This window comes from Cornus florida, unplaced genomic scaffold, assembly GCF_030987335.1.
Source record: "Cornus florida cultivar Cherokee Brave unplaced genomic scaffold, ASM3098733v1 CherokeeBrave_3.0.0_Hap2_Chr11, whole genome shotgun sequence".
NCBI lineage: Eukaryota > Viridiplantae > Streptophyta > Magnoliopsida > Cornales > Cornaceae > Cornus > Cornus florida.
In genome coordinates, this window is record NW_026775581.1 from 110,381,201 (window position 1) to 110,397,587 (window position 16,387).

Consider the following 16,387-nt stretch of genomic DNA (forward strand, 5'->3'; position numbering starts at 1 on the left):
TTATATAACATTAGATTAGATCACTACTCTATATATATATATTTAACATTTTAATTGTAGTTTTGTTATGTGTGTAATCCACCTGTATTTCTAAATATATATTTACATTTTTAACGAGTTTTCCTAAGAAAAATAACTGCCATAGTTATTTATATAACCTCAAATAGCATGGATTTCAATTTGAACCGTTGTAAGCCGTATGCCAAAAGTACCCCTATGTATTTTATTATTATTATGTATTTATTTATTTTTGTCTTGAGTCTTGTAAAACAAAAACAAAAAGAAAAAAGAAAAAGTGAAACCTTACACGATGCTCTCTGGAGATTTGAGCATAATTCTCATAGGAAGATGAGTTTTCCTCGAAAGACAAAATTTAATTTGGATAATTATTTAAACGGAAATTTGAACTTAATTCTCATGAAAAGATGAGTCTTTCTTGAAAAATGAATTTAATTTGAATAATGATTTGAACTTCGAAAGTCAGACAATTTCAATTGATTTATATAAGTGGAGGCTAATGTTATCATATTATTTACATGTAAATAAAATTAGTCAAATTTGTTTCACTGTAGAACTCTCTAATATGTGAAAAAAATAAAAAATAAAAATGATAAGATGTAAATGTGTGATAAAAATGGCACTAAACTTAAAAGCAATAACCTCACTTTGAAAAATAAATAAATAAAAAGTTTAAGTGCGAAAAACTCTTTCATTATATAGAAAATGTGTAACAAACACCCTTATTAAAAATTAAGTGCATATAACTTTCTATATTATCAACATTTGGAGCAAATTGCCCCATAATCATCAAATTTGACCAATTTTTCCAAAATGCCCATGCTGATGTAAGCAAAGGAAAAAGAATAATTTTTTCTCTCCATTCTCTCTCTTCAGAACCACAAGCCAACAGCTGATCCACATAGGCGTTGCCGGCAAGGTAAAAAAACCTTCCTGTCCTACTCTCCCGGAGAAACCCAATTCCCGATTAAACCGTGACAAATTGTTGAATCAAGATCGCTGCTTACCCCGGTGCGATCAAACAAGACCCACACCAACATAATACAGGCACTATTCAATTTGAATCATTTGTTCTGGGTCTTAGAAGACTCTTCATTGCCCAAGCAGTAGACCCACATCAACTGCCTATTCCGATTTTTTAATTAGGTGTTATATGTGTGTGTGTGTATATTTTGTACACATATAGTTTACAGGTTACATCAATAATGTGGATGGACAAAGAAATCTTATGAAACTAATACGAACTTGGATAGTTGGATAGATTGAATAATATTTCAAATCATAGCAGATGGTTCAGTAGATTGCAAAAAGAGTTAATCCGAACATGGAGATTGAAGAGAGACAATAAGATAGAAGAGAGAGGGTTCCGGTGGTGTTGGATGGTGTCGCAGGTGTGGGGTGGAGATGGTGGTGGTTGTGGCGCTGCCCACTATGGTGCCGCTGGTGTAGTTGTAGGGATGATAGTGATGGTGGCGCCTGTCACGTCCCAAATATTCTAACACAAACCCTTGTCTTGTACTAAAATCTAAAATCTGTCCGACTCACATCTTTCATCCGTCATAATCCTCGATAAAAACAGTAAGAATACATTTTATTTAAAAATCCATCAATCCAAAAAAAATTTATTACATCTCCAACTAATAAAAATTCCACCAACAAAATGAACTTATTACAAAGTGTTTGTTAAGAAACAATAATAAAACCAAAGTGTGGAAAATCCAGAAAAATCTCCATCTCCCATTAAGCCTCCTTTGCAAGCTAAATCCACATGGTATGATATTGTCCGATTTGGGCTTAAGCCCGCACGGTTTTGTTTTTGGGTTTCACCCTAAAAGACCTCATACCAATTGGAGATGACACACTTACATATAAATACTTCACCTTTCCTCTACCCAGGTGATGTGGGACTGTATACCCGTAGCTCACCAGTGTAGTAGCCTGACAATATCTCTCGCACCCACCCACGGCACACCCGCCCACAGGGTCATCACAATCCACCCTCCTTGGAGGCCTGACGTTCCCATCGGCACACTTCCGGCTGGGTCAGGCTCTGATACTATTTGTAATAATTTTTACATAAGTGAATTAGGCCCTGATACCATTTTAAATAATTATAGAACTCATGATAATTATGTTTAATTAGACTTATATATGAAGATTACACATGGAATTACTGATTTATTAGAATTTGATTATATTTCAATTGATAGTTACAATAACCCTCGTATCCCTTGTAATTCCACATAGATATATATTATATGGATAAAACATGAATTCAAGAACAATATACACACACACACACACAATATATATATCTGGGTGTTGCATTCTACCCTCCTTAATTGAAATTTCGCCCTCGAAATTGACGTACCTTCATTTATGGTCCAGCGACTCCGCCTTATGATCCTCTTCAGGATCATCTTCTTCACTTTTCATTACTTTGAGAGGAACTGGGTTTGCATTGGGACCACATGGTATGATATTAAGGTTGAGACTACTGAGTTGGTACTGGTATGTTAATATCTATGAATGAATTAATTAATTAATTAATAATTAAGGTGTTTGATAAACTCATAATATTATGAGTATGAATTATTTAAATGTATTAGTATTTAATTGAAGCAATTAAACTAGTTGGAGTGATAGTCAGGGACTTACCCAATAATGAGTTTGTTGAGCATAGTCAGGGACTATCTTCGGGAGTGAAATTATTCTTTTGCTATGGCCATTAGGCTAAAGGTGCCCTTAGTATGTGGATGTGGTCAGGGGCCATCTGGGTTAGTAGATGTACAACCCAGCCACATGTGTGTATTTGGTGGTCAGGGACTATGCAATTCACACCATCCATTTGGAGTGGAGCAAAGGGCTTGTGTGAGGTATTGGCATTAGAACGCCAACTGGTTGAGGGGAGCCAGGGGCTCATGTGAGGTAAGTGAAATTTTAGTAATTTAAATTCTAGATGGTTACAAATTGTATCAGAGCCTGACCCAGCCGGAAGTGTGCCGACGGGGACGTAAGGCCTCCAAGGGGGGTGGATTGTGATGACTCTGTGGGTGGGTGCGAGAGATACTGTCAGGCTACCACATTAGCGAGTTACGGGTACACAGTCCCACATCGCCTGGGTAGAGGAAAAGTGAAGTGCTTATATGTAAGTGTGTCATCTCCAATTGGTATAAGGCCTTTTGAGGTAAAAGTTCAAGAGCAAAACCGTGCGGGCTCAGGCCCAAAGTAAACAATATCATACCATGTGGTGGAGTGGGTCGTTATAAATGGTATCAGAGCCTGACCCAGTCAGAAGTGTGCTGACGAGGACGTCGGGCCTCCAAGGGGGGTGGATTGTGATGACCCTGTGGGCGGGTGCGAGAGACACTATCAAGCTACCACACTGACGAGCTATGGGTACACAGTCCCACATCGCCTGGGTAGAGGAAAGGTGAAGTGCTTATATGTAAGTGTGTCATCTCCAATTGGTATGAGGCCTTTTGGGGTGAAACCCAAGAGCAAAACCGTGCGGGCTTAGGCCCAAAGCGGACAATATCATACCATGTGGTGGAGTGGGTCGTTACAAATGGTATCAGAGCCGGGTTTCAATCCTGGGACTTGTGGGTTATGGGCCCACCACGCTTCCGCTACGCCACTCCGATTTGTTCTGCCATTAATTGTATATAATACTCCATAAATAAACAACTGGAACCAAATGGTATGATACTGTCGAATTATAACTTGGTGCCGCTGGTGTAGTTGTAGGGATGATAGTGATGGTGGTGCTAGTGAGAATTTTTTTTTTATTTTTTTACAAAGCAAGAAGGGTTGGAAGTTAGATTAATAGATGCAGAGAGTCAAAGCATGGCATTCCAAAGTCCATCGAAGACACTAACCCAGTGAAAAGTCCTTATTTACTCACGTGCATTCCATGTGCACTTTAGCTAGTATATATATTTATATAACTTTGGAAGACATTTAACCTATTACAAAGATAACCCAAACAAGGCCAATGGCTCAAACCCAAGCACAAGTACCAGATTTATCAATTCTAACTCGTGAGATCAGATATCAAGATCGGTGCACAAAATAGCAACAGTTAGCCAAGGGCGGAGGCAGCATGTGCCCATGGGGGGCAGCTGCCCCCCCTGCCCATGCTGCCCATTAAATTTTTTTTGTTTTTTTATATATAAATTTGTAAAAATTAACACAATGTCCCCCCTAAAATTAATAAAATGGCCCCTCTGCCCCTGAATCCACTAAATTTTATTTTATTTTATGCCTATAATTTGTAAATATTTATAAAACACCCTCATAAAATTTTAAAGTATTCCCATAAAATTATCTATTTCTAAAAATGCCTTTAGTTCTTTATTCCTTTTACTTCTTATTCTTCAAATTTCTTTTTATTTCATTTTCTTCTTAAAAAATTCCTTTTTCTTCTTAAAAATTTATTTTTTGTTGCACTCATGTATAATTTATGTACAATAACCCCCTTTTTTTTTTTCTTCTAATTCATTTTTTATTCACTTATTCTGCTGCACAGTTGTTACACTATTATATTTTTTGCCTGCTTGAAAAAAATTATTTTATCAGTGTTAATATGCCCCCCTGAACCAAATTTCTGGCTCCGCCCCTGCAGTTAGCAATGGATATCCATCAATCATATGGTGAGAGAGTGATCAGAAGGCAATTGAGAGTTGATTACCCACTCGTCTTAATTTATTAACATTTTCTCACATAATAATATTGAAGGAAACAGGTCAACATGAGTTAAATAGAAGTTCATATATATATATATATATATGTTCTGATTTTGGGACATTCAATCCATAAGATGTTAATAAATTGTTTTCTTAAATTCAACCGGTCTCATGCGTTTTGGGCTTGCAGGGAAACCATTTCAGTAGCCTCTTTCACAATGTTGTTCCTTGTAAATAGTCTCATCGACTTGTGAATAATGACAACTTGTTAAATGACAAAATCAAATCATCTTCTTTCGTGTGTTATTTTATTCTTCTAATGTATGTGTCATTAGGTATTTATATAACACTTTACATTACTTATACAATAATTTTATATTGTATTAGATTTACGGATACAAGATCAACTCACAGGATCTCCAATCCCATCAAATCTGATCGTGTGATGATCGTGTCATCTTATCTTTTTTTGGGATTTTTAAAATTTATTTATTAATATTATTATTTATTTTATTATTTAATTTTTATTTCTTTTCGTATTACCTTAGGGTTTTGTAGAATCCAAGGTAATGTTTTGTGTCCGGAATTGTTTTCCGATATCGCACGCATTCTCTTTAATTTAATTTATTGTTAACGCCTAAATTAATTGTGTAGAAATGGATGCTTATTTAATTTCATTTTCTAGGGGTATGATTGCATAGTTTCTTCGGAAACATTTTCATTTTTTGAGGTTATTTGCATAATTAACTTTTTGAGATATTTTGTCTTATGAACCTTTTTGTAATTATTTTTGTGAGATATTTAGAAGAGGAACCTTTTTTGCAATTTTTGAAAAGTTTGACAAGTGTCACCTTTTCCTTGGACCATTTGTTGACTTTTGATTATAATACTCGGAAGCATGAGATGATAACAAGTGTAGGTTAGAGATTTAACCTTGTAAGGATACCTAAGATGGTGACAAGTGAAGGGGTGTGATGTGTGTGTGTGAGAGAGAGACAGGGGGGGTTGGTGTTAGTATTATATATGTGACTAACAATTCATTAGTTAGTGGAATTATTAGAGATTTAGGTTGTCTTCCACCTTACTCTCACCTAAACCATCATTGAAGACTTGAAACCCTAGCCTTCATACCTTGAAATTAAGCACCTTCCTCTCATATTTTGGTCTTGCACTTTGTGATACCCCTCAATTCTAGAGCTACGGGTGATCAAGTCCGAGCACAGATCCGAGGGATACCAAACAATTAATATGTAAACAAGCAGAAAAAAACTGAATTAAGAATAAATTAATAATACGCTGAAAGAAATCTAACATAAGAATCCTCAAACTTGAAATAAATAAATTAATATGATTTAAAACCGTACAACTCGGGAATCCACCTACTGGACCCCTAATCCCAAACCTTGAACAAATTTACAGAATTAAAAACCAAAATTTAAAATAGAAAGAAAATCCTATGTAACCGGAAGAGTGAGTGTCTGTATCTGCATCAACACGATCCAGCTCTAAGACTGGTACTGTCGAACACCTGAAAAATAATAGAGTGGGTCAGGCCCACATGCAAGTCCTGATCTACTACGATCCAAACAGTAATCCGATACGCAGATACATCCTAGAAAGACTCAACAATATCTAGAGTAGTCCATATATGTATATATAGTACACACTATAGGACGCTCGCTAGTTCAGTAGGTCTGTCTCAGCCTGAATAGAAGGTAACATGCAAATACGCACCCTAAGGTGGGCATGAGTACCTAGACCTACCAGGGAACAACACCTATGTCCAGTTATCCATCCTAGGCGATATACGCGCCTTAACCATGGTCCTGAGACTCAGGCTCATACCATGGCACATATAATAAATATATAAAGTCCGTACTCCTCCTAATACAGAATATCATCCATCTGTGTAGTGGTCTGACATCTGTATAATAAATCCATCCTGAAACCATAATAAGTCTTTCAATTCACAATTGATATGACACATGTAAGTGATGGACTTAACCTCTATGGTTAATCCATACCTTAATCCAATTTAGATAGGTCTTAGTATTTTGAGCTAAGCCATCCCTAATATGACACCGTCCCATACCGGTTCATATATATACATCCATATAAGTAAGACTTAACCTTTTTATGGTTAATCCCACTCATTCCAATTTAGGTAGGATTTAGTGTTTGAACTAATCCATACCTAGTATGTCACCATCACATACCGGTACATACAATCCTCCAGTTAACATAGTTGACAAAACAATATTAAGTAGTCATCAACCACACTCCACAGTATGCATAAGATAAGTAAATCTATATAAATAAATATTAGACATTCAATACAGCCTAAAATCAAACTCCAATAATGTAAATTGCTATAATAAATTCAAGCATTCACATTCACCATCATAATCCATGAATTGATACAGTTAACAGAAATTTAAGCATCAATTACACCCAAGCTAAGCACAAGTCATTCCAGTTAATTCACTTTACTTCTAATACCCCAGAAATATGATTTATTATATATACTTAAATCATATTTAACAACCTTGTTAAGCTCCAATAGATAAAACTAGCAAATCCTCCAACATAGCATAGTTACTAAAACAACACTATATAATTAACTGTCATCCTCCACAATATGCACCAATATGAATTCATACATATATATCAACATTAGGTATTCACTTCAGAACCTAAATATCATGATCAAATAATTTAAATAGCTAAAATATTTTATAGTATTTAAATTTTACATACAGTGCATAAACTGATACCTTTTAACAGCCCTTAAGTACCAAATTCATTCCAAACCACTCATAGTTGAACTTACAGATAATTCACTATGTTCATTACATGGTGGAAAATATGATTAAATATAATTAACTCATATACCAACAATTTGCTAAGTTCTGGTAATTAAATTCCTTAGCCAAACAGTGCAACATATGGACGTTTCTTTGAGCTGTTAATTACTCATTCCCTTAATCCATTATTGTACTAAAGGTTTTCAATATTTAATTAAGTCCCTAACATTTAATTACACCTTACCATAACCAACTCCGTTTAAAATATTGGGTATTCTTGCCAAAAGAGACTGAGACTGAGAGAGAGAGCGGGAGAGAGAGAAATAGAGAAAATTAAAGAAAAGAAAATAAGACCACGGTGAAGAAAAGACTGAGAGAAAAAACTAAGGGTAAGAGCTCACTGATTTCGAGATTTGATCATATAGATCGGCAGCAAGAATTCCTCCCGTCTCTTCTCTCCCTACTTCTCCAGTAAGTAAAGTGTACTTAGTGTTAGTATAGTAAAACAAAGGATACACATGGTAATATGATCCAATCACTCGACCCTACCAGCCACGCGCCCTACCAGATTGTATTATGTTTTTATTACAGCATAGAAATAAATATATTTATTTATCTACGAATTTTTTTTTTTTTTTTTGTGAGGTTAAATATACCATTTTTTTTGTTTATTTATAATATACTAGCAAAAAACACGTTTGCCAAAAAAGAGAAAGCGAGAGAGAGAAAAAAAAAAAAAAAATTAACGAACAGAAAATAAAAGTACGGTAAAGAAAAAAGTGAAAGGAAAAACTAAGGGTAGAGCTCACCGATTCTGAAATTTATTATTATTATTTTTCTTGCATTTACATGATTTTCATTAGATTACAATACAATACAAGGTAAGCACTTTGTTATGCCTCTTTTGTAATGTTTGGGTTGTGATTAATTCAACACAAAGAGGTTTATTTTATTTTATTTTTTTTTATTATTTTTTTGCACGCGAAATGTTCGATCTTTGTAATAAAAATTATAAAATTTATAAATTTTAGTCCAATGCTAATTGATTTTAGATGTTTTTAATTCCATGTTTTCATTGGATTGCAATAGAATAAACAGTAAGCACTTCATTATGCCTCTTTTATAATCTTTGATTTGAGATGCTATTCTTTTTTAAAATAATTTTTTCATAATATATTCACATTATCATTAAAATAAGTCTGGTAAGAACATGTTTATTGACTCTTGGATGTTGTTTGAAATTCGGGTTGCAATGTTTAAACGGATCACACGTGCAATTTGGCTTGTGTGTAATACCCCGTATTTTTAAAGAGTTTATTTACACTAATTCTGTATTAGGTTAATTATTTAATGTCTAGATTTATTCACCTATTAATTGTGTATGTTAAATTATTAAATTAATATTGTTTATTTATGCATGTAATATTGATAGTATGTTCTATATATTATAATGTTAGTTTATATATTTTATTGGTTATGTTTTATATTAATTAATATTAGTTAATTAAAGTAGTACATTTGTATTGTAGTGTATTACTATGTAAAACAAAATAATAATAAAATAATGTCATGATTTAAATTAGTTATGAGTTTGAATGATAGGATTTCATTTATGTCGTATAGGTTGACTAGATTTCATTGCATTAAATTAATTAGGTAGGAATGTTTGGATAGTTAATATAAAGTTAGATATTTGTAATATTTATATTATATTAGTTAGTATATATATTAGTTAGCTAAGCCATTTGAAGGAACTCATGTAAGTAGAAGAGAAAAAAATAATAGTGAGCTATTTTAGAAGAGTGAAAGGAAAAAGAGAGAAAGAAGCTTGGACTAGTGTAGGTGATTTTAACCGACTACGCGTAATCGACAGATTTGTTTCAAATCCTTAAGGCAAGTTATTATTTACTTTTCCCCTTTGAATCCATAAATTATTCATTGAATTTATTCGACTATTTTTGAGGTTAGAAACCATGCTAGGACAATGATGAATTAAATTTTAGTTTATTAAATTAATGTGATATTAAGTTTTTAGGGTGTTAGATAATTTATTATTGGCCTATGTAATTACTTAAAGCTTAGGAATAATTATTTAAGGCTTTAGAGATTTTTATAGAATTTTTCGGGATTTTTCTGTAATTTCCAGCGAGACTCCGGCGAGATTTTCGGCCACCAGCAGTGAGGAAGGTGACCGGAGTGATCCGGTGTGATGCGGCGTACACTGGTTTTTATGCACGTGTATCAACAGCCGTAGGATTACCTTAGGATTATCAGTTTAATCCAATGCAGCGCGCCCACGGAATTAGGATGCAACCAACGAACCAGGAAGCGCCGCGTTAGCAGGTGGCCATTACGCGCGCTTGGCAACGCGTGTGATGGCTTCCGGAGGTCACACCACCATCAAGCTTTAAAAAGTGTATGCATTTTAAGGCAAGGGCCAAGAGTTTTACATTTATAAAAGCCACTACTACCTTTCACTATAAATATAGTTAGGGTGAGTAGGGATCGTCCCAAGGGATTGTGAGGATCGAACAAGGTTGTGGAATCGCTATTAGGGCTAGTAGGTCGAGTGATCAAACAATTGATTGGTTGGTTGATTAAAGAACAACTAAATTAAACTAAGTGATAACAAAAGAATGCAATTAAGAATAAATAAGAGAGATAGAGAGGTCTTGGGGTTTAGAGATCACCACCAAGCAATGCATTTAAATACTATTGACAAGTGATTAATGAGGGAAATTGTGTTTTGCAATATTGGAATGTGTGTGTTTTTGGTTGGTTCAATAAGCAAGGATGATTAGTTAAGCATGTATTATTTAAACATCATGTGAAAGGCATAATATATCTAAGCAATGAAGCATATATTGTCTAAACAACATGTGAAAGACACAATAGATCAAAACAAGTCATTAATACTTTCATTACGCTCACAATCCAAATACAACACAAAGTTAGAAACACATGCTACTTGCCTTCAAAAGCTTGGATCATCAAACAACAAGCATGGATTGTCCTCCCATTTAATACTACACTACAACTATACTACATCTACACTACTAGCATGAAAGTAAACTAGGGGAGAGGCACAATCCATCAAGAAATAAGCATGAACCATCAAGAAAATCACAAGAGCATTCCATTAAGCATTATATTTTGACAATCTCTAAATTTATAGCATCAATACACATAGACATGCATCAATAACACAAAATCTAGAGACAAGCACATGAACATCTATTATAACGTACATAGACATATGGATAAAATGAAATGATCAATTGGAAGCATTAAAACATATAAATCATTGAATAAACAAGATCTATATATAACAAAGAGTCAAAACATTAATTACAACACTAATCCCTCAATGATACACAAGATTAAGGTATAGAAAGCTTGCTTGGGGCTAACTCTAGGCCCAAGAGGATGTCTAGCCACTCATGGTGATGCTCCTCTAACCCTCAAGGGCAAGCTCCATAGATGAAATCTGCTCCTTGGAAGATAAAAAGCCTCAAATGGTGCCTCTAACCTCCTTCCTTTTTTCTTCTACACTAAGAATAGCCTCTAAAGTTATCTCTAGAATGATAGATGGATCCTTCTCAAAAAGTGTATCATATTCTATATATAGGTAGGTCAAATGACACACCAAATGAGCTAGGGTCATGCAAAGAATATTCTCTAATGATTGGATAGATGACGGATTGAACAAGCTAACTTTTTAACTTTTTTGCACTGGAGGAAATTCGATCGATCGAATCTTGGACTTGGATCGATCGAACTGGCTGAGATCCATTGAACTGAGGCTAGATCGATCCAACTGGCTGAGCTTTTTGAGAAAAGACAAATCCGAGATATTTTTGGGAAAAGGACAAAAGTGGTTATTGGGTGGTACAGCTGTGGATATGATCAATCATTTGAATAAGGACAAAAGTGTTCGATCGATCGAAGGGTGGTGTTGGATCGATCGAATTTTGGACTTTTTGCTTTTGAGCTAAGGCTTGGATCTATTTTGAAGTACTGAGATTGATCATTATTCGATCGATCGAATCTTGAAGTTGGATCGATCGACCTTTGCTGCTTCCCACATTTGGCTTCATTTGCTTCTTTCTTTCTCCACTTTGCTCCTTTCTTTGTTTAATCCCAGAATTGCTTCAATTAAGCTCTTATTTGGCTGAGTTAGCTTATTTTCGGGATAAGTGCCTGAAAATGGAAATAATTCGAAATCAATCTAAAAAGGTAAAGTAAGATAGATAAAGGTACTAGAATGCCTAAGCTTAAGGGGTTTAAATACGCATTTTTCAGCGCTCATCACACCCCCAAACTTAAATATTGCTAGTCCCTAGCAATGAACTAGAAAGTAAAGGAATGAAATGAACAACTATACAAGTATGAATCTAGAAAATAATAAATGGATAACGCCACTTTCGTAGGGAACACGATTACACTTAGCACATGCAACAAGCTTTTCAAACCCCTTGGTTACCCCTAGTGGACGAGTGAAGTCTCGTGAGGGTTTCCAGAAATAGTATCCACAAACATTAAGCTCATTCTTTCAAAAGAGACACCAATATTGCAAACAAGCATTGGGAGAAAACTACCTTAAGTATGCAAATTTTCAAACATCTCTAAGCAATCTCCCAAAATTTCAACATCAAGCAAGCAAGTATGGTCCTCCACACATTAAGAAAATGATTATGAAAATCAAAACAACTTTAGAATCCTTTTTGAGTGGACCGGCATCAAATATGTTGTTATCTAAGCCAACTAAAGAATTAATCACATTCTTACCCTCAAACTAGCACATAAATCTATTACCGATCATCAAGACAAAAATTGAACCTTTTATTAAAGTTTTATTATTCTAGGTGCGCTTATTCTTTTCACTTTTTTTTTTTCTTTTTTTCTTTTTTTTTTTTTGTTTTAAGATCAAAGATGGAAGTATGGTGTAATGAATTGTTCTCTTAAGCTTTCTAGTGATTTATGAGATCGAACGTTAGGTCAATGACTCCCAAACCAGCCGGCTTTAGGGCATTAGGCATTCAAATACCCCTACGGACTTACAAGCTCAAATCAACTAGGTTACAAATCAAGACAACAACCATCTAATCATTTTCCACTTCTCACCATTTGGGAGAAGTCCTCATTTTTTATTGCTTTTGCAATTTCTTCTTCTTCTTCTTCTTCTTCTTCTTCTTCTTTTTAAAATCAAGTTCAATTATTAACCTAGAGTTTGGGCCCTCCACCTTTTAGCGCGAGAAATTCAGTGCTTGATGAGGCTAGAATCCCGGCTACTTAGTGAAAAGGGGTTGTTATTCACCTTTATCAAGAATGAAAGCTTTCAATGCACTACTAGCTCAATTGGGATATAACCAATTTAATAATCAACAAAGCATGTACCCCACAAATGAATCCTAGTGTGCACCGCTGCTAGTGTAGAATACTAGAGTAAATCTCAAAACAATCACAAAATCAAGATGATGTGGACCACAAGTGTAAGCAAGATATCAATCTTTCGAAAAATTTACTCCTAAATGGCTTCCATAAGGCATACAAGGAGTATTGGACTCTCAAGTCAAGCAATTTTTAAATTTTAAGCAATATAGTCCTCAAAAGATCAAAATTATAGCTAGATATGGACCAATCATAGAAATATCCCTCAAATACACAAGTCATGCTCAAAATTTTGAATTTAAAACTAACATTGTAAAGCACCATTCCCCCCAAACTTAAATGGCACAATGTTCTCAATGTGCAAAAAGAATAAAGGAAAGAGTATACCAGTGTAACTAAGCAAGAATGATCAGGACTGAAGTATCTAAAGTGGGTGGCATGGCCCCCCCAAACTTGGGATTAACTGTGGTCCTGAAAATTGGCAGTTGGATAAATTCATCAGATAACAAAATGGGATAATCAGTGCAAAGTGGACATGCAAGTGTAAATGGGATAACAGATAAAGAAATGAGAGAGGTATAAGGGTGGTCCTGAAAATTGGGTAGCACTCTCTCACTGAAGTCACTGTGATGTACCTGATAGAGTCAAACATACAGATATGAGAATATTAATATATGACATCCATAGCAAAAACAGATATATATAAAACAAATAAAGTGCAGGTACAACAGAAATATCAAAGCCGACAGACCGGCTGTAAAAAATAATAGTACTGTACAGTGACAAAAATAAAGTATCAATAGTAGAGAGAGATCATGAGATAGAAGGAACTAGGAACTCAGGACGATGAGATAGGACGGGCAGGTCGGGCTCCGCGGATATCTCTGGAAAGATCTCAGAACATAGTCACGACATCCGTGCGGAAGGCAGCAAAATCAGCTCTGTGGGCTATATGATCAGCTCGTATGGCAACAACAGCATCCTCAAGAGTCTACAGGCGTACTCCAAAACCGAGGGTCAGATCTGGAGGCTCAAGTATAAAAGAGTCAGAAAAAAGCTCCTGAGTCTGCTCCTGCTCATGAATGGGTGACCCAGCTGGAGAGTACTACTCTGTGGCGTCTGCAGGGCACTCTAAATCAATATCTAAATGCTCGGCAGCTGGATCGACTGGTGCGTCGTCCGCTGCGAAATTTGCTGCTGCTGCCTGAACTGCTGCCTCTGCCTCCTCCTCGGCCTCTAACTCCTCTGCAGCCACTACTGCGTGGTCCTGCAGTCTAGTGATAATGGCATTATAGCTCTTGTCCCAGTCCTTCTTTAAGAAGTGACAGGAACCTCTCTCGGGGTACTACCGAGGATGAATAGGGTAGCGCTGGTCGATAAGAATCTGTGTGATGAGGTGGCCAAAGAGGAGAGACTTAGCCCGTTCGGGCTTCTCCTTGCTAATGTACTCATCATATAGCTTCCTCATCACGCTCTAGATGAGCGCGGGAATGGACACCTAGTGCCCGGTGTAAACGGCATAGAGGGCTGTCAGATAGTATCTCCTTCTCTAAATCTTGTGCCCGGCCATGTAGATGTTCCGGAAGAGCACGGAATCGAAAAACCATAGGTAATCTGGAAGATATGTCCGGGTGGCGAAGGTCTCGCCACCGGTATGGTGACCTGTAAGAAAAACCGCCATGTCAGCGTAAGAAGGCCTGTATAGCCTCAGATATGTCTCCTGAAGCTCTAGAGGACAACAGTGTAGGCAGTGGCAAGAACGGGCTAGTGAGTCCACTGTGATAGTGATCTAATGGCCATCTACAGAAGTGACCAGCTCTACTGTGGTACGCAGGGATGGTCGGAGGTTCTGGTAGAACAACCGTACTAGCCGTGGTAGACTGGCTCTGTGACTGGGGCAAGAATAACTGTCAGGCCCCTCTGAATGATATCATGGTAAGCTGATTGGGTCAGCACTGATCTGGAGAAAAAGGCCGTGCCAAACGCTGACTCATGGTCGACTGCCATATGCGCATATCTAGGCACGGGCCTATCACACTCCTGAGCTGGCTAGCGAGGTGAAGATGGTGATGGTCAGGATGAGCTGCAGAAGTGGATGGAATATGATCATCCTCAGCCTCATGAGCAGGTGACTGAGGTGGGGTAGCCTGTGCTGGCTCCTCCTATGCATGAGAGGGCTCTGCTGGCTCCTCTGTCCGTGGTCTGATATGTCAGTGGGGCCCGTGTTACCTGTTGGCAACGATCTTCCTCTAAACCATGGCCTGCAAAAAGAAAAATAAAAATAAAAACTTGCAATTGGAGTTAGTGCCAGAATAAGAAATTTTAAGCACAATATAGAAACATGTATGTCAAGTAAGATAGACAAATCATATAGATGACATGAATCTATGCAAGTGGCAGGATGTGAAGCATACTAAACAATGTGAGTAAGAAATGCATCCAATGTGGAATATCACAGGCATTGGGCATATATAAGATAGCATGAACATAAGATATGAAGAATGAAATGTGTATGTGAGATCTGTGAAGTTCGATTGATCAGAAAAAAAAGTGAGATCGATCACAAAAGTTGGATCGATCGAAAATAAGTGAGATCGATCTCACAACTTCGATCTATCTGAGCCATGAGTTCGATCGATCTCTCAAGATCGATCTGAGATATAAGTTCGATCGATCGAACTGTGCGACGAATGTAAACAGTCACAGATCTGTGACTTTGGAAACACGGGGCCCACACGAACGTGTTCGTGGGCCCATCAACACGACACATCAACAAATATCATCACCCAATCATGGCCCATCCTCCCAAAATAGATTAAACACATACATATACATACGAAGCATATATACATAAATATAAACATGGAAACTCAATGCTCGAAGCTTTAAAAATGGTGGTTTCATCATCTCAATATCATGGATGCAACAAGTAAAGCATGGATGCAACATCTAAGTCATGTATACACGAGGTTAAAGCTTGAATCACAGAGGATGGATTCGAATCTTACCCAAATCGATAAGAGAAGTGGAGATATGAACGAGTGAAGATGAATCCGAGAAGGGAGAAAGAGATTGGCGCTTAGATCTCACCGGAGGTGATGATGATGATGCACAGTGACGGCGACGAGAGAAGCAAAGGGGGGTAGGGTTTGGAGGGTTGGATTGATCTAAATGATCGATCTTGAGACCCTCCAGGTCTATTTTTAAAAACATTTTCCTATAAGTTCGATCGATCGAACTGAGACTTCAGATCAATCGAACTTTGATGAACTCTCCTAAAAGTATTTTTTGAAATTTTGAAATTTTTGAAAAATACAAAACTAAAATTAAAAATTAGAATTAAAATTAAAATTAAAAATTGTAAAATAAAATAAAATAGAATAAAATATTTTGGGTTTTTTTTTTTTTTGAACAATAAATAAAACAAAGTCTTTTTGTATTTTTGAAATATTTTTGAGAAATAGAATAAAATGAAAATAAAATAAAATA